This window comes from Peromyscus eremicus, chromosome 12 (assembly GCF_949786415.1).
Source record: "Peromyscus eremicus chromosome 12, PerEre_H2_v1, whole genome shotgun sequence".
Taxonomy (NCBI): Eukaryota; Metazoa; Chordata; class Mammalia; order Rodentia; family Cricetidae; genus Peromyscus; species Peromyscus eremicus.
This window is the reverse complement of record NC_081428.1, coordinates 55,852,868-55,880,302: the sequence shown is the minus strand read 5'-3', so window position 1 is coordinate 55,880,302 and position 27,435 is coordinate 55,852,868. Positions and strand designations below refer to the sequence as shown.

The window sequence follows — 27,435 nt, the reverse complement described above, 5'->3', positions numbered from 1 at the left end:
TCGACTGCCTTTTTCTTACAAACACAACTGTAAAGGTTACATTGGCTATCTCTTGTCAAGCGTGGAGCCCTGCAGAAATGTGACTGAGGGCAGACACAATGCTCCATTATTCAACACAGGGACCCCGGGGCAGTTCGAGGACCCCGTGGTCTAGCTTGTTTGGTTAAGAGCAGACTATCAGAAGTGGACATTTGAAACATGTCAGCAGTTTCAGAGGCGCACCCAATGACATTTTAATCTGAAAAATGACAAACAACTGCGCTCCTCCCCCTGGCCATGGCACCTCCTGAGGAATGCACAGGGGGGTGGATGTGAAGGAGCCATTGATAAGGATGGCAGCTTCCAGGGCCCCAACCAGGCGAGAGTTTGACAGCTGAGATTATTTTTAATGCTTTCAAAGGCACATACTCCACAGACACATCGAAACACAGACCGCCAGAGCTGCTACACATACCATGCACACAGCACACCCATTTAGTTCCGACTTCTAAGTGTGTGAAAGATAAAGACACCAAGAACCCCAACCACAGATATTTGGTACAAGTATAGGTACTTGGAGGCTGTCTCCATCTTTATCTTTTTACAGATAAAGAAGCTAGGGTTCCGGGAGAGCGGAGGTGACTTACTGAGTGTCATCAGACAATCAGGCTTAGAGTCTCTGATACTGATGAGTTTATTATGTGGCTATGGAAAGTAAATATCTGCACTAAATAACACGAAACAACCCTACAGACAGCCAAAGCCACTGGTGGCTGGGCATACTGGTCCACCTCTCAGAAGAAGGCATGCAGCATCTCACTTTACCCTGTGTTTCAGCCACTGCAACCCAGACCACCGGGTGCTCACAGTGGGTCAGGTGACAACCTTGGTCTTCCCTGGGAAGCCAGCAGGCTGAGCAGCTCATAAAGAATAGAAATATACCTATACCATCTTTCATCACCGGGCGTGTAGGGGTGTGTGTGGCGTGTCTGGAGCCTCTAAAGGTAGGAAACGGCACTGGGGGAAACAAATAATCCTATCTCCTACATTTTCCCCGAGTGAGCTCCTACCCTTTGAGCATTGCTTGCTCTTTTCACACATCACAACACTGGCTGGAACTATGAGATCAGTTGGAATAATCAGATAATTGAAGTATGTACTCCCCCCTTACCCCCCCGCCCCAAGTTGATGATATGAAGCAACTGGTTCATTGAGTCACAGATGATGGCGGAAGAGGCGCCCTGCAAAGACACAGCCCCATTCTCTTCTCCTCTTTGACTGGTCAGTGTCTGCCTGTTTACCCAGACAGGGTCTTCATTTACCCCGATCTTTAGCACTAGGGAGGCCTTGCACAATGAAGTTGGACGGTGTTCCAGTGAGGGCGCTGTGGATGGACGCCTCTCAATCCGCTCATGTTCGGTCACAGAACAGGCTGTCCTTTCATGGCCCGGTGGAATGAGCGCCAGCTCTGTGCGCGGGCACGCAGGGCATCCTCTGTCCGCGAGCCAAGGCCTGTTCCCAAGTTCCCCATGGTAGCCTTGGATACGGCTGCATGGGGGTGGGAGGCCTGTGAGAGGCCTTTGTCCCCCGAGACTCTGTGGAAGGAGGCCATGGACAGCTGGCTTCTGGGCCCGCCACGGAGAGGAAAGGGATGGTAAGGGACTGAACCAGGTGTGGATCCACTGTAGCAAGCGTCCCCTCCAACACCGTTGCTGTTGTGTGGCAAGGTGTGTGGCTCTGGTTATACAACAGTACCTAGGCGAGTTCTGGTGACGCGATGCGGACGGGTTGACATGTGGCTCGTGGGGGTAGGGGAGATAGACAGACAAGCTTGGAAACTGTTTGCCACCGTGACCTAAATGGCAACAGAGTGACAGGGCCCCCAGTGTCCAGTTCCTGGGGTTCTCTCGGGACTGTGCACTCTAGGCTCACCTGTACCTCCACACTTGCTCTTCTGTAGGACTTTTTAGGTCCTTCCCAAAGTATATGATCATGTCTTGAGGTCCCAACGTGGGCAATGTAATTGCCCAATAGCATGTTCATGGGATGGTAATGATGATTATTATCTTCTAGGCATCTGTTTCAATCACCCATTCACTGTATATCAGTTATTGCTCACATAGCTTCATATCCTTCCAATGGCAATCCTAGAATGGGTATTATTATTTCCTTTAATAAATAAGAGCAGCAGCAATTGCTTTTTTTTTTTTTCACTCGAGGCTGTCTCCAAAGCGCGTATCGGCATTATACATTGGTGCAAAAGTAGTACATAAATACTGCATTTTTTTAAAGTAATGCAGTAAATACTGCATTACTGCATTCAATTTGAAACTATTTTCATACGTCTCTTACTGTCACACAATGTACACTCAACTTTTGTCATCAATCTTCATCTCTGGGGGCACAAACTATCGTCTGAAAGATGTCAGCAGTTACAAAGAACACTGTGTTTAAAATGACACGCGATTGACAATGATATTACCACATCTTAGGCTGCATTACCACAGAAATACAGGATCTAAAAAGAGGGAATGGAAGACCCCGCACCATCCAGGCTACTTTTCTTGGGGATACGGTTAAAGAGAGGTACAGACAACCTGGCATTTCAGAGCCATCTGAAATGTTAAAGGGGCATCTATCTGACTTTGACAGCAAACTTGTGCAGAAAAACCAAGTGGAGACGTTTCTAGGCTGAAAAAAACTGAGGAACCAAGGTGCCTTGGCGTCAAGAAGAGTCTGGATGCCGGAGTCCATGTTGTGGCTAAGGTAGGCTGGCCGAGAGAAAAAGGAGGTCTTCAAAGTCTGAAAGGTTGTCCCAAGAGTGAGCTCCTCCAGTGGGGTAGGTTGAATGGCCCTGGACCCACCGAAGGGTACTGCTAACTGTTCAAGGGAAGGCCTTGCCAGTATTTGGAGCTGTTCATGAGCGAGCAGTCAGCTTTGTGAGGGAGTCAGCTGGGGATGTCCAAGCAGAGGCAGGAATTGGTGATGTGCGATTAGCTGGAGTCAAGCATGGCGACTTCCTCAGTCATCAGTTAATTCCCAACGAGAAAGGCCCCTCCCTCTCCATTTTCTCTCCCCAAGGTCTCATTTGACTATAATCTGTTGCATGAAGACCTTTACCTTTTCTCTTCCTTTGAGACATAATTATATTTTAAAATACATTAATACTAATCACTGATGGGGTTTATGAGACTTTCTTGAAGTAATTTAAATAGTGAAGCTCTTCCGTCACACACTGGGCTTCTAACATAGAACATCTAGAAGCAAATCTCCAGCCCGTGGGGAGGGCAATTTATTTTTATGCACTGGCTATTTCAAATGTTCCTCCCTAATGACCAAATCCTGTCTTAATTTCCTCTTCTTTGATGGAACAGTTGCAAAATGGATTCTCTTGGTTTCTCCTGCCCATGAATGTTGAATTTACTTGTGCTGACACCAAATATATATATATATATATATATATATATATATATATATATATATATATATATGACCTCATTCATTCATTCATTCATTCAACAAACAGGGACAGAGCATCCAGATTGTTCTAGGCACTGGGGAAAGCAGCGACCATCACCAGCAAAATTCTGTCTCACCAATAAAATGGAGTTGCATTTAATGGAGGAGACAGGCAGTAAGACAACGAGGTAAATATACACAAGCTAAAACATAGAGTTCATGGTGACAAGTTCATAAGGGAAGGCTCCAGCAGGGAGGAGTGTGTGGGAGGAGGGAAGGAAGAGAAAGAGGATGTAGCCATTTAACTGGGGTGGGCAAGTCCCTTGAGATCTTATTTAAACAGGAGGAGCCCCTCTAGGAGGTGATAGGCTTACCCAGCCCCAGCATGCATCAGGCCGGCGGGATAGCAGAAGCAAAGCTGCAGCCATGTGCTGAAGCCCTGCCAAGTGCTTTAGCATCGTGTGTCACAAACAGAACTGAAACACCCACCCCTGAACACCAGGATCTTGAAGAGGAAAGAACACATCTGCACCCCACACAATAGGCACTTCACTGCCAAGTGCTAAATCGGGTAGATCGGATCACCTTATTTATGCTGGACCAGCCATTGTCCCAGGAACCCCTCCTCACATGCCCTCACCCCCAGGACTCTGTACCACCTCCTAGTCTAGAACTCTCCCTACACGTGTGCGTTAGATCTCAGGTACCCTTTGAAACCCACCCAAACTCCCCCTTCTTTGTTACGCATTTTCTGACCACATAGCACCCAGTGTTTCTTTTTTTTTTTTTCTGACTTTAGGAGGTAGTGGGTCTCGTACAACCTACAGAACCAGAACTCCAGCTGCAACACACTCACAAGGGATCAGGTGTGCACCCCGAAGTCTGAGAAGCTCTGCACGCATTGTCAAATGTCACTGCCCCTGTAAAACCCAGGGAAACTTTCAAAATTCCTGTGCCTGCTCCTACCTTCTGAGATTCCAATTAGTCAGTCTCGATGAAACTGGGCATCGAGGTTTTTTCCCCCCAAACTTTCCAGGTGATTCCACTTTGCAAGCCAAGTTTGAGAATGACCAGCAGCAGCTTTTTCATTTCCCTCCAATTCTCCCCACCTGTGTTTGCTGAGGCTGGGAACCAGCCCGTCTGAAAGCCACGTCATTTATTCTTCCCCTGAGTTAGAGTCTTAGGTATATGGCAGCAAAGGCTGGTTTCCTCTCCACCCTTCCTCCTCTGGCTCAAGGCTCTGAGATTGGTCTCATAGAAGCCTTCACAGAATGAGGAACAGCAGCAGTGGGCAGAGGCAGGAGGTAGACTCATGGCCTATGGTAAGAACTTGGGCAAGTCACTTCAATACCTTCTCTGTAAAGGAGGAATGGTGATATTTTTCCAGTCCACCTCGTGAACACAATCTTGGGAAGACCAGTATCGAACATATATGAATGTGTTATTTATTTTTATTAGTAGGGCATTAATAGACACGGAAGTTTGGGTGGACTCTTATTTAATAGTCCTAGGACACTTGTTTCAAATTTTAAAACCATCGTAGCTCCTACCCTAGAGGTAGAAGCAAGAATTTTAAGCAAAATTTTATCATAGCATCCAAAGAGGAAGTATATACAGATGGTCTCCATATTGGCAGGGTAGAAGCCATGCAATAGTCAATAGTCAATACTTCATCCGTTCATTATTAGTTGGAAGTAATTGTATGACCTGAAAGTGATTTAAATTAGCACCAAACACTAGGAGAGTATTCAATATTAACCAATGAGGTTCAATTTAAGATGGTACCAAATTAGTTCTCATGCTACTCTACTGAAGACTGCTTACCCACATTACCTAGCTTTTCCTTTTAAGGACAAGCACGGCATTTTCAGTTAGCTATTCTGTTGATCTGCTAACTGAAAGACCAAAAGACTCTGGTTTATTTAAAGCAAGATTTCTGTTTTACTACAAGCAGTAGTCCATTAAAATTTACCTTTCAAAGCTGAGGATATAATTTAGTGATAGAGCCCTTGCCTAGCAAGCTTGAGACTCTGGATATAATCCTTGGTATAGGATTAAAAAAATCACCACACAGGGCTGTATGCCAGAAGTTAGGACAGCTACAGTTGTACTACTCTAATTTAGACCAGGGCTTCTTGAGTTTCTTTTTCTGCTCATGATTCCTTTTTTTTTTTTTTTTTTTGGTTTTTTCGAGACAGGGTTTCTCTGTGTAGTTTTGCGCCTTTCCTGGAACTCACTTGGTAGCCCAGGCTGGCCTCGAACTCACAGAGATCCGCCTGGCTCTGCCTCCCGAGTGCTGGGATTAAAGGCGTGCGCCACCACCGCCCGGCTCGTGATTCCTTTTTGCCTGAGAAATTTTTACTTGACTCCAGGTGTATCTAAGTATATAAAATAGGCATACAAAGCAACCATTGACTGGTCATTTAATAATTTAAAAACAATTATTGGCTATACAAATAATTTTACCATTTATTAAAGATGGAAGCACATTTCCATACTAATGAGATGGTGTACTTATTTTTTACATGAAGAATTCAATCTTGGCTGAATATTGATATGCCTGATATAGATCCTCTCCAGCGGGTTTTCAAGTTTACTGATATTTGATTTTATAATTATCAATCCTGAGACTGCTTCTTTGTAAATACTTAGTTTAGAATAGCAGAACTATCTTTTAGGGTCATGATAGTAGGTAAATATTAAAAAAAACCTCTTTGTTTCCTGCAGTTAAACCATCCTATTTCTGTAAGAGCAGAAGACTGTGCTGTGTACAGTAAAAACACTGCAACTCACAACACACAGCGTTCTTGACTCTGAGGTCAAGTGTTTCAGGCGGTCTCCATTGGCTCTGTCTGATGTAGTACTCACAGGGCAAGCCTTGCAGGCTGTGTGTTCAGAACCAAGGCTGCAATGAAGTCCCTTGATGCAATGAAGTCCCTGGTGAGTGTTACCAGAAACGCCTTGGATTTGTTACATGTTTGATTTTGAATTAATTTTGGTGTGGCTGTGTGCTCAGAAACTTTTCACTGTTGTCAAGGTTTCTGGGGACCCCCCCATTCGGTTATGTGACCCCACTTTAAGAATCTGTGATCTAAACTAAGGAATTGAGGAGGCACAGAAAGGCTCTTCTGCCTACTTCTGCACCAGATGGTGAACGGGACCACTGTGCTTACGCCTTTTTGATTTCACAAATCAAGTTTGAAAGATTTGGGGGACCCATACAGGATTGCTAGATTCCCCCACCCCCCTTTTTTTGAGAAAGAACATCAACCCACAATAATGACAATGACCACCATTTCATAATAGAATGGACAGTTCAAGATAAATAAAGCTAGAACACACTCATTCTCAGCATAAAGAGCTGCCCTTTCTGTGGAAGGGCAACCCTAACCTAAAAGTGTGAGGATACAGTCAGGTGAGCATATACTGTGGCTCTAGGTTGCCTAGAGGTCTGTCTGCATCTGAGCGCCACTATTCAAAAGTTCAGGAGGGGCTGAATCGAGTTGGAAAGGTCTGGCGTCCTATAGATGGGAACCAGGGCTAAAGTGGAAGGCATATTCTAAAAGGGTAATCTGAAAGAGCAGAGAAGTGAATTACAGCAGTTATTTTACCCAGGATCGCCTCCAGGTACAGACCACAGAATGCTGCGGTGTGGGCAAAGGGGGATGCCAGTCCTTGGTCACCGAGCAGGGATGCCCGGAGCCCCACCCACTGATATCTGAAAAAGAGACATGGCAGTGGCAGAGCCCTCCTCGTGCTAACTTTTCTTTGACTCATGAGCTCATGTCTCACTTTCTTCCAGGACCCAGGAGGGAAGAGGAAGTGGAAACAGCGCGCAGCCCCAACATAAACTAGAAACGCGATTTCCATGCGAGGAAGGGTGGAGGAGGCAGGCTCTGAACTTGAACACTTTCACAATGAAAAGAATCCCTGCCCGAAGGGCCAGAAAACGTTCTCTGGTGTAGACGATCTCCATCTGGCGGGGAGACCCGCACTGTTAGGACCCTCTCCAGGCGGTGCACCTGGTGAGCTCACAGCCTGGGCCCCAGTCTCAGGTCCCAAGGCCACACCAGTGGTTTCCTTTGGCCTTCCCTCCCGCAGTTCATCATATGTCCCATGAGGCAGTTAAACAATTTCCTTAAATTATGATGCATCCTCTCTCTTTCTGTGACCAGGCAGATTTCGACTCTCCTTGGATATGGGAAAAAAAAAAAAACCCAACAAAAACAAACAAAAAACAAAAAAACAAACACACACACATACACAAAAAAAATCACAAAAAACCAAAAAACAAACAAACAAAACAACAACAACAACAAAAAACCCTCCAACTAAGTCAAAACCTACATTTTTGCAGCGCAGCCTTGCCAGGCCTGAACTGTAGTGGAACAGCCGGCAGGGTCCCTGGGGTGCACGGCCCCACCCCCACCCCTGGCTCAGGACAGATTCAGCACAGCAGGCGGGAAAAGCACGGCCTAGGTACCATGAGGGAGGCACAGGCCATGGCAGGCTGAGGGGCCTCATGTGGCTGACGACCTAGGAGCAGGGAAGGGATGCTCCCTCAGCCCAGGACCGACCCTCCTATCTCAGCCGCTTCTCCACCAGAAACTGTTTTGTCTTCACCGTGGGCCTCTCCAGGGCCGTGGGGAGATGGCTAGGCTGAGCAGTAGTGCACCCTGGCACAGGGAGACTTCCAAAACTAACCCTTAGGCGCAAGCAGGGCAGTATGGGAACTGGGCCTGGAAGAGCGATTGCTCCCGAGGCTTACCTACCAGGCAAAGCAAGCTCATTAATGAAGCCTTGACTATAAAATGAGGCGAGGGGCATTTGTACTTTGTATACTCTTAGTTTTTCGTTTATCTTGAAGATAAATGCTGTTATCCCATTGTAGATACAGAAAAAAAGAAATCTAAATTCTGGTCTCTGGTCCCATCTTCCTAATCCCAGACCCCGTAATACCAAGGGATTGTCTCTGTTAGTGACCACCACCACCCATTTTTTCTCTCATGTTAGAATTCTTTCATTCATATCCAAGAAAAGTCCAGACTAATAGTATAACTTTAAATCCAGTAATTTTGCTTGGGACAATATATTCTAAAGAACTATTATAACAAAAGAGCCACACACTTACAAAATATATGCTGTGGCCTTATTTATGATATTAAAATGTTTATAAGTGAAATATCTAATAACAGGGAGAAAAAACAGGTACTTATATAAAAATATTACTAGGTCTTAATGTTTTATTTATGATCTTATAAAGAAAGACAGGCCATAATAAAAAAAAATAGACTCAAAATAATAAGTTACATGTTATTATATAACACAATTACAATATATAGAACATACACATATAAACAGTAATAGAATCGCCCCACATTACATCTATAAATGATATAATTATGCCCACTTTTCCTTTCTATAACATGCTTTTCAGACTTTCTACACTCAGGATAAGTATGTATTATTAGTTAAAATAGGAAAACATGATTTAAAAATTATATATATATATATATATATATATTTGAAATCACTGCTGAAAAGGAACCTCACTAATCCTTGGGCAAAAAATGAAGTTGTCTTTGAGCATTTTTTCTGTATCTTAAAAGAGCACATGGACATTAAGAAGGATATGCTAATTTTTATATGTCTGAGGCATAACCAAAAAGGAAGCACATGCCACGGTGTACCAAGCTTGGAGAAATCTTTCAGATTTAAACACATAAAAAGGAAATGGTGAGATTTTTAGCTAATTCCTTATTGGCAAGGACGTGCCCGTTCATGGGCAGAAGAGACTGGGATGGAGCCTTTAACGACAAAGAATACATCACAACGTGACTTAAGAAAGGAAGAAATGGCATGCTGAGCAAGGAGACGGTATCAGAAGATTGAAAAAAAACAACAACAACATCAGAATACTTTCTAACCTCAAAATCAATGAACTTCATTGAATGAGTTCACGTTTAACCGGGAGTTGCTGCTGTATTTGTACATGTGTGTGCATGTGTTCTTGGGTATAGGTGCATGTAAGTGTCTTCCTCAGTTGCTCTCCAACTTTTAACTCTTGCCTTTTTTCTTTCACATTTATTTCTTGTGTGTGAGAGCACATGTGCACTCCTTCTGTGGCCTGCAGGTGGAAGTCAGAGGTCAACTTGCAGGACTCAGGTCTCTCCTTTTGCCTTGTAGGGCTCAGGGAGAAAACTCAGGTCTTCCAGCTTGTCAGCAAGTGAGTGCTCTTACTAGCGGAGCAATGTCCCTGGCCCTCGGCCTTAATTTTGGAGACAGGCAATCTTACTAAGGTTAGAGCGCACCGATTTGGCTAGACTGGCTGGCTAGAAGTCTCCAGGGATCTTTCTACCCCTGCCTCCCCAGTGTTGGGATTAAAGATGTGGCAACCGGCTTTTAAAGGAAGTGCTGGGGATCTGAACTCAGGTACTTTTCCTTCCAACTGAACTATCTCCCCAATCCGTGATTCAAGTATTTTTATCTCAACCCAAGCAAGAGGATGGTCATGCCCATTTGAGGTTGGAAAAGGCCTACCAAGCTAGTGGTCACCATATTTAGGGCCTATTCCTATTCTACGGGGTGGGGGTGGAGGGGGGGAGGAGAAATCAGGAGGGCCTCAACATCTGCACAGAGTGGCAGCGGGAGTCTATACTACTTAATAGGTTTTACCTTGTTTAAGAACTATTTCATCTTTTGTGAAGGTCTGATGGAATACAGAGAAGGGAGCATGTCCCTCAAGTAACCTCACACTACCTATCAGACTTTGAATGATTTATGAAGCATATACTGTGCTGAAGTCTCGTGTTTCAGGAGTGGGACCGAGGTCTCAGTGGCCTCAGTGGCTCTGGGTGGTACATGTAGAATTTACCAGGCCATATATAGAGCTCTCTTTTAGTTGTCAGGAACTCCCAGTGGTTCCAATTCCCCTCCCTTTCTTCTCCTGGGTGAGAGAGGAGAAGTTGTACTTGGGCGATTCCCCCATTACTTAAACAATTTTACATCATTTAAAAGAGCACACGAAAGAGGGAAATCCCTTCCCCGACTTCCCTTCTTGCAGTGATCTCACCAAGTGTGGGCCAGCCCGCCTTCCTTTCCTTTTCCCTACCTCTCTCCCTTCCCTTTTAATCTTTTTACACTAATTTTGTGTGTGTGTGTGTGTGTGTGTGTGTGCGTGCATGTGCAGTGCATGTCTGTGCACACATATGTAGGAACTAAAGGTCCTTTCCTTTTTTTTCTTCCTTTATCATTTTCCCTCTTCCGCCTACTGAAAGCTCTGCTGTTTTCACTAGGGATAAACCCAGAGGACTCACTAGGTCGCAGCTACAGCGTGGACTCTCGTCTGCTCCATCCCCACCAAGCTGGTTTTCAGTCATTGGAAGGGATGAGAGGGGCAGCAGGAACCACCCACAGTTTTCACACTTTTGAAAGAAAAGGGTACCTGTACGGGAGCCAGGATATGTTCACACTGGGAAAATTCTATGCTGTGTACTAATCCTGGCTCTGTGTTGGCTATGACTTTGTATTGGTGCCAAGATGGAAGATGGAGACTGTCTTGCCTGATGGCCAGCAACTCACGGGATTCAGAGAGATGCTACTGTCTTAAGATGCCTCGGGATGCTGCCGCGTGCAGTGATTTCTCAACAATCGCCATCCAGCACTTCTAAAAGGTGGCGCAGGGACCATCTTATCACAGCAGAAAAGAGTTCTGTTTATTTTGCTGAAAACTCCAAACACCAACCTAAGCATTTGCACGACGACGCATGGACTCCAAACTACGGAGTTTCTGACTTGGTCCTAAAAGAAATAAATAAAGCCGCCACCCAGTTCTCTCAAAAGATCACTTTTTGAAAATATGGGATGAAAAGAGGGTGGGGGGAGGTAGCTTTTATCTTATAACAGCCTAGCGGAGAGCGTTCCCTGTGGTCGGTGTCTTGTTCTGTTTGGGAATACGTTTGAGTTCAGCTGTGGAATTCTCTCTAGTCAAACATCTGCTCTCCAGTTGTTTAGGTTTGTTTGGTATTGGCCCAAAGGAGGCAGCACAAGGGAAGAATTCTTGACAATGAGTCCCAAGATAGATCAGGCCAGCCACACTGCTTATTTTGAAAAGGCATTCTCTCTCTCTCTCTCTCTCTCTCTCTCTCTCTCTCTCTCTCTCTCTCTACCTATCTCTATCTCTATCTCTATCTCTCTCTCCCATCTGACCTGAGTGTGAAAAAGAAAAAAAAAAAAAAAAAAAAAAAGAATGACCAAGTCACTAGAGCAAGGGATGGGTGTCCATCTGCTGCTGGAATGTAGTTTAACTTGTTTTCTCAAATTTTTTCCCTCAGAAATTCCTCATTGAAATATTGCTGTATCGCCTACCTACTTTTCGAATGTTTGGAAATTTGAATGTTTAACTCAAAAATTTGAGATTTTTTTTCAATATCTCTTCAGTAATGTACAAGAATTAAAAGCTTCTAGAACCAGAAAAATCAACCTCACAGTTGTGGTTAGACGTTGAAATCTCTAAAAATTTGTAAATTTCTCTTAGCCAAGAAAAGAGGGAACTGCCGCCTCTTCAGCTCCAAGAAGCTGAGCTGAATTATTCGGTAAGAAAACAAGAGATCTCCTTAGACACCTACAGTCACGCACAAGGCAAACTAAGCTGATCCATATTTTCAGAGCGAAGTTTCATTTAACTAAAAATTCAAATTATTGGATGACATTTTCAAGAAATATTAGAGTTCAGCCTTTTTGGTCAATAACACTATCTCTAAAAATATTCTTTTATATGCCCAAGGGTTCTAATGGAGATAATGTATTATGATTTTGAATTTTTATCCATTGAAAAACCATTGAGACCTAGTATTTAAAACTGTAGAAACAGCTGGGTTTAGTTTAGGGGCAGAGAGAGAGAGATTGATTAGTTGATTGAAAGAGGAAATGACCCTAATCTCTCAGACTAACTAACTGTTCGAAGAACAGCGAGGAAAATGATGGTAGGGTCTTAATCTGAGGAAGCAGTGTTCCCTGAACACTACAAGCTTCATTCTATGCACTATTTAAAATGTCCTCAAATCATCCCTGCAAAGTCTACCACGTGGGTGTGCCTGCATACATGTTTGTGTGTGTAGGTGGAGGCCAGAGGACAACCTCAGATGGTGTTTTTCTCTGGAGCTATACACCTTGTTTTTTGAGACAGGGTTTATTACTAGGACCTAGGATTCACCACGTAGGCTCAGCTGGGGAACCCTAGGGATCCACTTGTCTCTGGCTCCCCAGTGCTGGGATTACATGCATGTACCACCACATTTTTTTCTTTTTCTTTCTTTTCTTTTCTTTTTTTTTTTTTTAATGTAGTGTTGGGGGTAGAACTTAGATTCCCAAACAGCAAGCACTTTATCAGCTGAATTATTTCCCCAGTTCCCCAAGCAAACACTGTAATCCTCCTATTACCCACAAAGAGATTGAAGTCTAGCCAGACATTGTGGTGGACACCTACAATCCCAGGACTCTGGAGGTCAAGGCAGGAAGATCATCAACTGTTCAAAGCCATCTTGAAAAACACAGACTATGTCTAAAAACAAACCAAAAATAAAAAACAAGACCGAACAAAGACAACACCAGCAACTACTCCCCCCAAATACCTAACACACACACACACACACACACACACACACACACACACACACACACACACACACCCCACATGAATTAAATGAAAAAGAAAAAATGTAAGTGATGTTTAGAGAAGGAACTTGCTTTCTGTCACACCAACCTTCATGAATAAGGGCAGGAATCGCTCCCATGCTGCTGACCATGTCCAGTAATCTAAAGCCACTTTTGATCTCTCTGTATCTGTTTCCAATCTCCATTTTTTTGTCCCCTTTCCTTTCCCTCTGTCCTTTCTTAGCTCTCCCCATTCCTCTCATATTAATTGTAACATATCTCTGGTGACGGAAGTTGTTCTGTGTTAACTAATGTTCACGTAAGAGACACATGCCTTCTTAGGGACTGATGGTACAGCCTTCTAACCCTAGAGAGCTCAGATGCTGATGCAGAAGACTCACGTGTTCAAAGCCACTATAGGCCGCAGAGTGAGTTCAGGGGCAAGCCTAGGCAATTTAGAATCTGTCTAAAATTAAAAATAAACATTAAGAGAGGGTTGGGGTGTCGCTCAGTGGTAGAGTATGTGCCCAGTATGTGCCAGGCCCTGGGTTTCATCTCCAGGACCAGGGGAAACGGAAGAAGGGGGAAGAAAAGTAAAGGAATAACTGCTTGCAGAAGTGTAGGTGGGGTTGGAGAGATGGCTCAGTGGCTGAGTGATAATGCTCTTGCAGAAGGCACAAGTTTGGTTCCCAGCACCCACGTTGAGTGGCTCACAATTTCCTGTAACTCAGGCTCCAGAGGATCTGTCACCTCTGACCTCCAGAGGTACCTGCACTTATGAGCACATACCCCAACACAGACACATATTTAAAATGATAAAAATAGAGTGGCTTTTAATGCCAGCTCTATAACTCTGCCTTATTTCTTTATTGTTTCCCTTGAAAGTAAAATTTCCATTATCATACAAAGCCCAAGCTAGCACATTGCAGACTGCTGCTATGTGCTTTTTATTTCCTTTTTGCCAAATCGTTGACTCTGTGTGTCTGGAAGAGAGGTCCTAGGTTGTAAGCCTGAGGCTGACAGACCCCCCAGAAGGAGTTACTGAAGAGGTGAGCGGAGCAAAAACAGGAAGGGCTGGGAGGTGAGTTGGCTAGCCGGGTGACCTTCACACAAAAGAACTTTTGGTTTGGATTTGCACGTTTAAAGAGCCATGATGTGATCTCCAAACCCGTCTAATGAAAAGCATAAAATACCTTGTTCAGATACATGTTCCCAAAGCATAAAACAAAGAACACTGACAAACAGAGCTCTCTGGCCAAAGCGGGCTGAGGAACTCCAAGCCCTCCCTCCAGGCCCCTCTAGTGGTCCTAGCTTAGCTCCAAAATAAAATTACTCACCCTTATATCCCTCAACATAAACAGGCAAAACCAATTTCTTAAGATTAGAGGAGGGCCCCACAGCAAGTATTCCCTCCAAGCCCCTAACTCAAGCCCACTGCAAGTCAGGGGTTGCCAAGCCTAAAGGCAGCAGGCCAAGAATTCCACGCTTTCTTGGAAACCTGATTACCTCTCTTCAGAGCTGAGTCTACTCTAACCAGAGCAAGGGGTGTGAAAATAGAAGGTTTGGCTTCCTAGTGAAATGGCTGGGGGGGATTGGGTTGCTGCGAGCTGTATTAAGTTTGTCCAGTCTTAAAATAACATTTCTGCATGGAGAAAATTATTCCCCCAAACATCTCCCTCCACACCGCAACTGAAGAAACTGTTTGAGGTTCATATTCCTTTAGAAACTCAAGATAGTCAAGACGCGGTATTTATTTTTGTGCCTTTATCTTGCCAGATCCTGTGACCTCCTGAGGCAAGCTATCCTTACCTCATTTTGCAATTGAGGAAGCTGAGGCTGAGCGTTAGGGAAAGAATCCTTCAGAGTCACGGGACTAGTCTACAGGTTTTCTGATTCCTACCAGGGCTTTAAATGTGCACACTGCACAGACCTCACATCCTACAGTGAATCTAGGACACAGAGTTGGTAATGGCAGCTCCAGGTCCTTGGAGAATGGGTGTCCTCTTTGTATACTAAGTCTAATAATTACCTGCCTCACCTACGTCACAGAATTTAGAAGAACAAACGAGATTCAGAGCAAGTACTGTGCCACATGCAAAAAGTTACTCCTCTGTTTCTCCTAGCCCAACGCGTTGGCAGGCTCTCTGGCCTTCTATTAACTTGGACCTCACTTATCCAAATCCAGTCCAATCCAATCTGTCCTACATTCTGTAGGTATTGTGCAAGTCTCTTTCTATGTCAGCAGCTGGCTATTGGCCAGGGCAGCCAGCTAACCAGGGTTTCGTACAACCTCAAACCAAAGCTCCTTTTCTCCCCTCGTTAGGGATTTGAGGACACTCTGCCAAAAGTTCTGAGGCTGCTCTACCCGGAGTCCCAAGCAATGGCGCTAGGTACCGTGGGTCAGGCTGATGTCTTAGGAAGGGCCTCAGCGCAGGCAGAAGGGGTGCTGGGTCTCTGTGGGGTCATCACCTGCCAGGGTCTTGTCTTTAGAACCTGAACTTGGCCAGTGCACCTGAGAGGATCTGTTCTCTGTGGCTAAGCTCAGAAGGACATGACTTTGTAGAGTCAAATGGAAATTTAATCGTTTTTTTAAAAATAGCAGTTCAAAATTGGGCTTTGGCTTTTTATAGACGAGGGCTTCCCTGAGGAGTGTTGCTGCAAATGACCGAATTCATTTCAGGATAAAGAAAGCTGGACTAATTTTGGGTTGGGTGACGATGGTTCACTGAGCGAGAGCGCCTGTGACGCAAGTAATTAGAACCTGGGTTCGGACCCCTAGCACCCACCTCAAAAGCTAAGTGTGGCAGCAGTGGGGGATGGGAGTGAAGACTGGGGGATTACTGGGACTCGCTGGCTGCCTGCCTAGCTGAAAAATGGCCAGCACCGGCTTCACTGAGAGGCCCCGTCTCAAGGGAACAAGGTGGAGAGAGACAGAGGAGGACACCCGATGTCCTTCTCTGGCCTCCACGAACACGAGCACAGGTACAACACACATTTGTTTTTATGTTGAATTAATTTAGGGAATAGGTACGCTTGGATAAAATGAAAACAACTTTTCTTGGGTTTCCAAACTCTAAACGTTAGGCACGTTCCTGGGTATAGCAGCCGCAACAGAAAATTCAGAGACCACACAAACACATCGATGTACGAATGCACACAGAAGAGAGAAACATCCATCCAAAGGAAGGCATTGGCAATGTGTATGTAGATAGCCTTAAGTATTTGGTAAAAACAGAATTACACTATATAGGTTGCTTGTAAGCTTTTTTCTTAAAACACACGTACTGTGTTCTTGGATGTATTTCTGTTCCATTAAATATATGCCCTACTTGTAACTAGCTATATTAAAAAGGGGCATTTTTTTTTTCTTAAGCTGTGAGATAGGCTGAGAACTGTCCCTTTCCATCAGAAGGCACCACCTTCTGATGCCCTGTCTCCTGAGACCCTGGTGCTTGTGAGCAGCTCACTGATCTGTTGTTTCTGGCCAACACAAACAGGGCAGCCGAAAGAGCAGCGGCTGCTTCTCAAGCAAATGACTTCACCCTCCAGGGCCTCAGGTTCGCCTCAAGTTAAATGAGAGGCTTGGCTAGCAATCTGCTGCGATCCGTTCAGCTCTAAAAAACGCCACATTAGCTTCTCATTCACTTGTGTCTGTGTTTGTCTTGGCGCGGGGTAACCCCAGGACTGTGTAAGAAGGGGTCCCACAGGAGCACTGGCTGCACACCTGATGTCACACTCTGAAGAAGTGCTGCTGGCAGCAGATAGTTGGACCTGGCAGGGCTGGGGGAGGTTCCATTAGGAACCTAATGGAGGCCTGTGCAGGGTTCCATTAGGAAAAGCCACTCTGCTAACGTCCACAGTGGCAATGGCCTCGTTTGCCGGAGGCAGCACATTCATAGCATAGGAGTAAGGACAACCTTTGGGGCCGGTTAGCACTTCCTGAGCCAAAGTCTCAACTATAGGACAGCTGCGAATCTTGGTTTTTGTTTTGGAAGCCTGAGTCTCGCTTCTGTTATCTGGTTTTCAACCCTCTTTTTAGTTATCTTACTTGATTATGAACTAATGCTCAGGTGGGAACCGTCGGGGCTGCTGAGGAGACAGGCATCTGAGAGTGAAGAGCTGAACTGTCTGGTGTAGATGGAGTCATCATCTGCCCTGAGCATGTCAGGAAGCCTTACTGAAGGGCTTAGGAGCACACTCTGTTCAGACACTCCCGTTTCGCCCATGTAAGAATCTAGGTGGATAGCCATTTTGAGATGCTGTATTCAAACACACTCTCGCTGTAATTTCTGCAGAGATGGAACTGTTCAGTGTCAGTGTAGTTTTCCAGTTGGAGCTGCTCTGTCTTTTCACCTGCTTTTCCACTCTGCCCGGTCTCTGTGGGTGGCGCCAGGTTAGTTCAGATAACAAGTATGATCAAGATACAATGGCTATGTGGGTATGGGGGCCAAATAACGTCTAACTGTCCCTCAGCCTCTGCCTTGACCTCTTGCCTCAGATTCTAGCTGATAGAACACCAACTGACCAGATAACATCCCTCACAAATCCTGAAAAGCAAGTTTGAACTACAATTTGAAGCACACGGCTAGCAAATTTTACTTTCGTCCTAAGCAAAATGAAACAGTGTTAGTATCCAATAAGCTAACAGAAATTGCTGACATGAATGATGCATGGATCATATAACATGTTCAATAAATGATTAATTTATTTATATTTAATCAATGAGAGGTGTCCTGAGGGCACTTATAAAACAGGGATACATAAAGAGCTAGATAAATACATTGTGATATTTTTATTAAAATATCTATATTTGCTTGCACATATATTCAGGGTAGCCATGGAAATATTCCCAAAAAAATTAAGTCATTTATTTTAGGGCGAGGAATAGGAAGGGTATGGTTGGGGATGGGAGGGAGAGGTTTTTTTCGTCATACACTTCAGAATCTTTTATGTTTCTAGCCACAGGAATGCGGTACTTGATTTATTTAAAAAAAAAAAAAACTGCGCAGCAGAATTCCATGTAGTAAAAATGAATAATATGAACTTACAATTGTAAACAAGAGCAGTTCTCCAAGATTTACTATTATTTGAAATAAGCATCTTTCAAAACATATGCATCTGCTGAATAGTTTTATGTCAACTTGACACAAAGCTAAAGTCATCTGATAGGAGGGAACCTCAGTTAAGAAAATGCCTCCATAATATTCAGCTATAGAGTATTTTCTTAATTAGTGATTGATGAGGGAGGGCCCAGGGCCCAGCCCATGGTGAGTACTGCTATCCCAGGGCTGGTGGTCCTGGGTTCTATAAGAAAGCAGGCTGAGCAAGCCAGGGGAAGCAAGCCAGTAAGTAGCTCCCTTCCACGGCCTCTGCATCAGCTCCTGCTTCCAGGTTCCTGCCTGTTTGAGTTCCTGTCCTGACTTCTTTTGATGATGAGCAGTGATATGGAAGCATAAGCCAAATAAACGCTTTCCTCCCCAACTTACTTTTTGGTCATGGTGTTTCATTGCACCCATAGAAACCCTGACTAAGACAGCACCCTGTAATTTGTGTGTATGTGTGAAGAAATGATGAAAATTATTTTCTATGTGTATTTTTCCTCTATGCACATAGGACAGTTATCAATGCCACAGCACAACACAAGGGCAAGGAGCCACCCGCTCTATGTGCATTTCGATGAAGGAAAACAAAAGCTTCATCCCCTCAGTAGCACTGCGCCATTCAGGGCCCAATAGTCATCTATGGCTAGTCACTGCTACATTTGAATATCTGGAGCTTTTCCATCGTGCAAAAAGGTTCTGCTTGATAACACTAGTGTAGACAAACCAGCCCAGATTGGTAACTGACCTATAGAGTGGGATGAAAACTTTGTGAGATGCAACTGTATATTTTCTAAATCTTCTCATATTGTTTGATAGTGGTTTTTTTTTCAACCACTTTTGTAATTTTACAGGAGGGAAGAATGGCTCGCATCTGTAGCAGGTGTTCATTTCTCATTAAAATCATGCCCTGATTTTTTTTTTTCCCTCTCTGTGTGTTGGCTAGTTTTATGTCAACAGGACACAGGCTAGAGACATGTCTGAGAAGAGGGACTCTTCATTGAGAAAACGCTTCTGTAAGATTGGCCTGTGGCAAGTCTGTGGTGCATTTTCTTTACTGGTGATTGATGTGGGAGAACCCAGCTCCCACATCTGGGCAGGCGGTCCTGGGTTCTATAAGAAAGCAGGGTGCGCCAGCCATGGGGAGCAAGCCGGTGAGCGGTGCTTCTCCACGGTTTCTGCTCCAGTTCCTGCTCCCCGTTTGTCCCTTGAGCTCCGGTCCTAACTTCCCTTCATGATGACCTGCCACTGGGACATGTAAGCTGAAATAATGCCTCCCACGTTGCTTCGGGTCATGGCGTTTATCACAGTAAGAGAAACCCTAAGACACCAAGAGTCTAACATTCCACTCAGGAGCCAAGAGAGTTATAGAAAGAGTTGCCAAAGGAGCTGTATTCATTTTGTTTTACTACAATGAAACACCCAAGGCAGGCCAATTTTAGAAAGAAGTTCGCTGACCATTTTGGAGGCTCATGGGCATGGGGCTAGCAATGACTCAGCCTTGGTGAGGACCTTATAATGTGATAATCGAATCTTAAGTGAGAGGAAGAGATCAAATCACACTGAGAGGCAGGAAGCCAAAGAGCCTGATACCCCATGATGCCTGGAGGGAAACCACCTTCAGCTGACTTCAGGATCTGCCATTGGGCCCACATCTTAAAGGTCCTCCCATCTAACCTTGAATACTCTGGGGACCAAGACACGTGAAATCTGGGATGGAGGTGAAACACAAAAAAGCAGGAGCCATTCTGGTAAAGATGCAATGAGATGCCAGAGTGAATTCAGCTTAGGAGCAGCTTATCAGGCCGTGGTGACCATTGTGCCCCCTCTCAGTCCCTCCTGGACTGATTTTTTAGTAACACAGGATAAAAACACTTTTAGCACCTGCCCTCTGGCAAAGTAAAGCTTCACTCCTTTCAATTCTAAAGGAGGAGGTGGGATCCTGGACGGAGAGGTCCACCTCCAAGGAAACCTGAAGTCTCCTAAGAGACAAGGACAGGGAAGGGGGAGGGAAGGACACAGCTTTGAGGTGGAGGCAGCTGTCTGCACAGAACAGGCGCACAGAAGGCCAAGCTTAGATGGGGTCGAATCAGAAAGGACAGTAGATATGATGTCTGCTTGTGAAGGATGACAAAAATGCCTAAAAGCACCAGAAGGTGAAAAGGAATGGAATAAAAGCATGACCAGGAAGCAGGTGGGGGGAAACATCACCAAGCTTTCCACCACCGAGGAAACTCGGATTTGGAATGTTAAACAGCCTTCTGGTCAGCGTCCACAAGACAGAGCAAGGCAACATTTCCTAAGGTTATAAATAAATGGGACAGGCTTTGAAACCCTGGTTTACGGTCGCTCGAGGCAGACCTCAATTTCCCTCCAAATGAAAGAAGTACTACGTTCCTTGACTGGGGATGACATTTTTCTCTACAGCAAGGACAGAAACCATGGAAAGGACATGGTAGGTTTAGAGTGGCGGGTCTTTTGGAGAGTCTTCCTTTATCACTTGAGTTGAAGGAGACAGGTTTGTCCAGACCATTCTCTTCTCCCTGGAGGAGTTGTTTGTGCAGCCAGGACTCTGCCTGTTCCTGAAAACACAGCCCATGCGAGGAGGTACCATCTGCCTAGTGCTCTCCTGAGAATGTGGGTCTGGCTTGCCTGTCTTGTACCTCCATGCCTTTGTGCATCCCGGGCCTCTAATCTAGACTATCTCCCCTTCAGGGAGAGAGCCCACTCATCTTACAGGATTCCACTCCTCTGAGTCAGAATGATGTTATCCACTTCCTACTGGGATGTGTATGAAGATCAGCTTGGGACAAGTCTGTCTTTTGAATGAGATAGTGATTCTCCCTTAGGGACAGAAAATGCTTGTTCATTCCTCTGTTCCTTCTGACTCAGTGGCTGATGTGGGGTAAGAGTGTCATTAAATGTTGGTGGCATTTGATGTCTTTCTCATCCTGCACCTATAACACCAAGTTACTGTTATCATTAAACTGACCATATGTACTAGGAGGAAAAAAAAAGATTGTGGTTGGTTGAGTAATTTTCCCCCTTCCCCAAAGAGGTCTACATCCTTATTCCTGGAATCTGTGACTGCTGCCTTATATGGCAAAAGGAACTTTGCACACGTGACCAAGTTAAAGATCTTGAGATGATGAAGTTCCCTTGGATCACTTAAGTGGTCTTCTTGTGACCATGGGGTCTTTATAAAGAGGTGGAAGATGCAGATTTGAGAGAGACAGGGGTGAAGACAAATGATACGATGGGGGCCAGAAGTCAAGGCATAGGGATGGCTTCTAGAAGCTGGACATAGATTAGACTCTTCTGTCTTAGAGCCTCAGGGAAGACGCTAACCCCTCAGGTCCAATGCAGAGGAGGAGTCAATGGTCCTGGTCTGCACAGAGCTCATTTGCTTTGACTCAAGGAAGGAAATAACTTATGGAATTCTGACAGCTGATGGAGGGGAGAGGTAGTGGAGGTCTATACAGGGGCAGGAACCTTGGGAGTGGGAAGGGGTGATCAGCTGGGTCTGTACTGGCATTAGAAAGGACAGGAATTTTGGGAGCTAGAGGCAGAGGTGGAGAGTCTGAGTTCTCCACACCAGGTCCTTTCTTTCTTTTTTTTTTTTTTTTTTTTTTTTTTGGTTTTTCAAGACAGGGTTTCTCTGTGTAGCTTTGCGCCTCTCCTGGCACTCACTTGGTAGCCCAGGCTGGCCTTGAACTCACAGAGATCCTCCTGGCTCTGCCTCCCGAGTGCTGGGATTAAAGGCGTGCGCCACCACCGCCCGGCTTGGTCCTTTCATCTATCACTTTCTGCCTGGTTGGATTTTAAGGCATGCCAGACAACCCACCCCGCCCCATCTCACCCAAGTGTCTGCCCTTCAGAGATATCTTTTCTGCTCTAAAAAGCTTGGTCTCTTTAATTCTAAGTTCGTGTTGGGAAATCTGAAGCTGATCAGACCCCTTCCTGCTGAGATGAGGACAGTTGATAACGCCTTTAATCTCCCAGAGCCCCAGAGCTTTGGAGCCTTTATGAGGCCTTAGAGAACTGAGTCTCTCTAAGTGAAGCTCTCTAAACCCTGCTGCCGAGGCGAGGCCTCCTGACCTGGTGAGTCATCGGCTTAAAAGCATTTGAGACTCTCCTTCTTGGTGTACTACCTGGTGGTCCTGGGATGTTCCTTCGCCATCTCTGACTGTCCTCCTGGAGGTCCTGCCAAGTCTCATCTAACCAGTTCCCTCCGAACAGAGTCTCACGGTACAGACAGGCTGGCCTGGAGTCTGCTATACTACATAGCTCATGACAGCGTCGAACATGAGATCTTCCTGCCTCAGCCTCCTATTCACGTACCATTCACAGAACCAGTTTGCTCTTGTGGCCATTTGAACTGAACCTGAGCTGCCTGAATGGCAGGACTGCTGTGGGATGTTCTGTCTGGCAAATGTGTTGCTGATTTGTCAATAAATAAACCACTGATTGGCCATTGGCTAGGCAGGAAGTGTAGGCGGGACAAGGAGGAGAATAAAGCTGGGAAGTGGAAGGCTGAGTCAGAGAGACACTGCCAGCTGCCATGATGAGAAACAGCATGTGAAGATGCCAGTAAGCCACAAGCTATGTGGCAAGGTATAGATTAATGGAAATGGATTAATTTAAGCTGTAAGAACAGTTAGCAAGAAGCCTGCCACGGCCATACAGTTTGTAACCAATATAAGTCTCTGTGTTTACTTGGTTGGGTCTGAGCGGCTGTGGGACTGGCAGGTGAGAGAGATTCGCCCTGACTGTGGGCCAGGCAGGAAAACTCAAGCTACAGCAGGACATTGAGTTCTCCGCTGTCGTTAGCTCTCCTCTAGCTACCGGTCAGGTGACGCTCACCTCTGCCTGACGACAGGGTAAGTTAAGAAGGGATTATACAGCCAGAGTGGGATGGGCCTCACTTTGAACTTGGATTTGCCAAGTACCACTTATGTGGTCTTGGCAACATCACTTCTCTGAGCCTTTCTTTTCTCGTTAAAAAAAAAAAATAATAGTGGCATTGTAAGTGAAATAATCCAGCCACAGAGGGACAAATACTTCTCTCCCATGCCTGTGCTGTCCGTAGAGTCACATCCCTGGAGATGGAAACTAGATTGGAGATTCTGGGTCTGTGGGAGGGAAGACCAGGGAGTTTGCCTTTAATGGGGACAGGACTCAGTTAGGGAAGGTGAAGTAATTCAGAAGATGGACGTGACGGCAATTGTGCAAGAATGTGAATGTGCTCACTATTGTTGAACCGTATACTTAAGATGGTAAAAATGCTACATTATAAGTTATGCATATTTTGCCATAATTAAAAACAACCGCTGGCATAGCTCAGTGATAGAGAACTCACCTAGCATGCTCAGGGCCTTGGGTTCTGTCCCTATCACTGCAAAATAAGTAAATAATTAAAGCCTACAGAGTAAAGCTATTAATAATACCTACTTTTCGTTATTATATCTAACCATGCTACCAAGCTATAGTGACCAAAACGGCATGTTTGACATTAAAAACAAAACAAAACAAAACAAAAAACAGATAGGAAGAATGAAGATCCCAGAAACAAGCAGCCAGCTAAATCTTTACAAAGGCACCAAGACCACACAGTCAGTCTCTTCCATCACCTGTGCTGGGAAAACTAGATACATAATTGTGTAACAATGAAACCACATCCATAGTAAATAAATCACTGCATAGTAAGTCAACTCAAAATGGACTGAAGACCAATGTAAGACCCCAAATGATGAAATAACTAGAAGAAAACCACAGAGGAACTGTCTCAGGACATTAGTCTGGGCAAGGATTTCTCAGACAGGACCCAAAAAGCACAGAATCCAAAGGTGAAAGCAAAGTCAGTGTTTAACATGGGGAGAGACAACTTGCAGAATGGGAGAAAATATTTGCAAACCACTCATTTGGAAAGGGATGAATATCCAGAACACACAAGGCACTCCAAAAACGCAACAGTAAAACTACCCTATTAGAACATATGCCAGGGCTAGGGCTATAGTTCAGAGGGTAGGGTGCTTGTCTACCATTCGAGAGGCCTTGGGTTCAATTCCTCACAATGAATAAAATGGACACAAAGACACACTCCTGTAATGCTAGTACTCAGGAGGCCGAGGCAAGAGCGTCAAGAGTCCAATGTCCTCCTTAGTTACATAGTGAGTTCAAGGCTACACGAGACCCTGTCTCAAACAATAACAAAAGAACTGCAAATAATCCCAATACCCATGTCTCAAATGAAGAGATGCAAGTACCAAAAAGTTATGAAATAATTTTCAACATCACAAATCAGGGAAATGTGAATCAAAGCCACATCAGCTGTTGTCTCACCCTACTGAGAATGACTACCATCAAACAGCAAAAATAACAAACATTATCGGGTGTACGGAGAAAAGGGAAGTCTCTGAACATTGGTGGGCATGAAAATTATTATAGTCAGTGTGGAAAACAGTATGGAAGTCTCTCAGAGGACTAGGAATAGAATTACTGCATGATCCAGCAATTCCACTTCTGGATTTATATCCAAAGAAAAGGAAATCAGTATGTAGGAAAAATTTCTACAGTTCCACATTTATTGGAACACTATTCACAATAATTAAGATAGAGTGTCAAGCTAGGTATCAACAGATTAATATCATATGTATATATAATATAATATGTTTGTGTATATGTGTATATATGTGTGTGTGTGTCATTCATCTGTTGATGATGCCTAGCTTCATACACACACACACACACAGACACAGACACACACAGACACACACACACACACACACACACACACACACACACACACACACTGGAATACTATTTGGCCACTAAAAAGAAAATCCTGTCATTTTGTCAATAGGGATACGCCTGGGGAAAAATGTAAAATATGCCAGGTAGAGAAAGACAAATACTACTTACTTTTATATGTGGAAAGCTAAAGAAGTTGATTACATAGAAGTAGAAAGTATAATTGTGCTTACCAGAGGCTGGGAAAGACGTGAGTCTGAGAGAGGATGATTAATGGGTACAGTGGTGTAGCTGGTTAGGACTAACCTTAGTGTTCCATAGTACAGTTGGGTGATGATCACTGACAATAAATTACAAATTTCAAAGAGCTAGTAGAACAATTTAAAATGTTTCTAAAACAAAGAACTGATCGATCTTTGAGGTGATAGACATGCCAGTTACCCTGATCTGATCATTACTCATTGTACTGAAATATCACACTGTACTCCATACATGTGTGCAATCATTGTACGCTAATGACAACGTAATAACCTGCCTCCCAGAGTTGTTTTCGGAGACACATGAGTCAACGCTGCAAGGCCTGGTGTGTGGCCGTCTCCATAAACAGAAGCCGTGATCCCACACCTCTGGCCCAGCAGAGTCCTATCAGGCAGCATGACCAGCACACAGTACAGAAAGAACATCCAGGAGACTGTCTAGTTCTGCACAGACCCAGACCTTAACAAGCATTTTTGTTTCCAGGAATCTACAATGGAAGGGTATATCTTTATAACAGCTTAGAACTTGGATTAACATCACACAGTTACCAGGTGTTGGGGTTGGCGAAGATGATCTCAGAGCTTGTTGGGGAATCTCAGTGCCTTGCCTTCAGCTCTAATCCCTGGAATCTTTGTAAGCCATGCTTAAGTTGAAGACCTGGAGGTGGAGACAGTGTCCTAGAGATAGGCCAGGTCGAATCCTGTGGGTCTTTCGTTGTGGGAAGAGTGACTGTGTGACCGGAAGAATGGTCAGAAAGCTAAGTGTCACTGGCTTTAAAGAAGAAGGGTCCAGAAGCCAAGGAATGTGAGTAGCTTCCAGAAGGTGCAAAGGTAAGGAAATGGATTCTTTTCCAGTGCCCTAGAGAGGAAAACACTCCTGGCACGTGGTGAGACATGTGTCGGGTCGGACTTCCAGAACTGAAAGGTAGTGCTCCAGATTTATGTTATGTTGCTGAGTCTGTGGTGAGTGGTTATGGCAGCCACCAGAAACGAGCAGGAGGGGCTACAGGCAGGAGGGCCACCGCCGTGCTTAAAGCTGCTTTTACTTGCTCATGACAATAAGCACCTTTGGTAATGTCACTTGTCATATGCAGCATTTACAACCCATCCCTGTCTAGATCACCTTGAATGACGGTCCCCCTTTAAAAGCACAGAGAATACACACACCACCTGCTGTGAAACGCAGCCATCTGCCTCAGAGTGTGGGACACACCCCATTGGCCTGCCCTATGCAGGGTGTTTCTACAGCCCAGCAGAATGCACCTACTTCACACTTAGACCCCGAGTTCCGCCCACCTTGACATTGTGGGGCAGAGACAGGCACACGGGAAGGGCCCCTTGCCCTGGCGCTTCCCCCCCCCCCCCCCCCCCGCCCGCTTCTATCAAAGATGGACACAGGCTTTCTGTTCAGCTTTTCCCTTCTCCTGAAACCCAGATGGAGACAACACGGCTGTCACTGTAATGACAAAGTTCCACCACCACACACGCCCCCACCCTTATTTTGGGTTTTCTGGGGAGATTACTAAAGAAATGTGAAAACTTGAAAAGTTTGCCACGGTCCCTCCCCAGCTATGTTTACCAACAGACAAGATTCTTAAAGCTCGCTTTTTTTTTTTTTTTTAAACCATAGGAAGGAAATAATTTTGTGTACCTAAGAGAATAGAAGAAGCCGCCATGAGGGACAAGTGGGGCCATGCAGTGTTTGTGCTCGGGGCTCTGAACTTCCACAGCCCTGGAGTTCTAAGGGATGAGGCTGAGCCTGGGTAGGACACCCTGACGCCATGCTGAGGACCGTTGCTCACAACTCCGGGAAACCACTAAGGCAGCCCTGGTTCCTTCACACTTGAGAACAACCCAGAGGAGAGGCTGATGTCCTAGGAAAGCAACCCGACAGACTTCCTCCAAAATAAAGTTGGAAACAAAACTTCAACAACTCCAGACACTCTGTTCCCATAAAATTTTTTTAACCGTTTTCTTTTTTCTCTTCTGACTTAAAAAAAGTCATAATTCATGTCCCCTGTTGACACTGGGGACAACAGCAAAAGAATTCAGGAGAGGACGATCAAGTCACGTGGTTTCACGTCAAGGCTTTTCCCAGCTAGCAGCCAGCTCACTGTGGCTGTACCTGAGATCTTCAGGCCCATAGCTGCCGGCATGGCCTGAATGGAGCTCATCTAAACAAGCCTGGAAAAGCAGATCCCCAAGGGAGATCCCGGCAGGAGCAGCCAGCACGGCCC

General features: G+C 45.0%; 1 protein-coding gene and 1 long non-coding RNA gene across 3 annotated transcripts in view; one reads left to right on the top strand and one right to left on the bottom strand.

Annotated features, from left to right (window-relative positions):
* The window catches only part of Arhgap31 (Rho GTPase activating protein 31), a 111,476-nt gene that overhangs the window by 72,040 nt on the left and 12,001 nt on the right, over positions 1-27,435 (bottom strand). The gene's annotated exons all lie outside the window — the stretch shown is intronic.
* Positions 1,512-11,255, top strand: LOC131922573 (uncharacterized). 2 transcript variants are annotated; one of them, XR_009382328.1, is made up of 4 exons: positions 1,512-1,706; positions 2,632-2,745; positions 7,241-7,463; positions 10,734-11,255. It is a non-coding gene; the product is annotated as an uncharacterized LOC131922573 (long non-coding RNA). The 2 variants fall into 2 exon arrangements; XR_009382327.1 differs by lacking the exon at positions 10,734-11,255 and having other exon boundaries at positions 1,520-1,706; positions 7,241-7,584.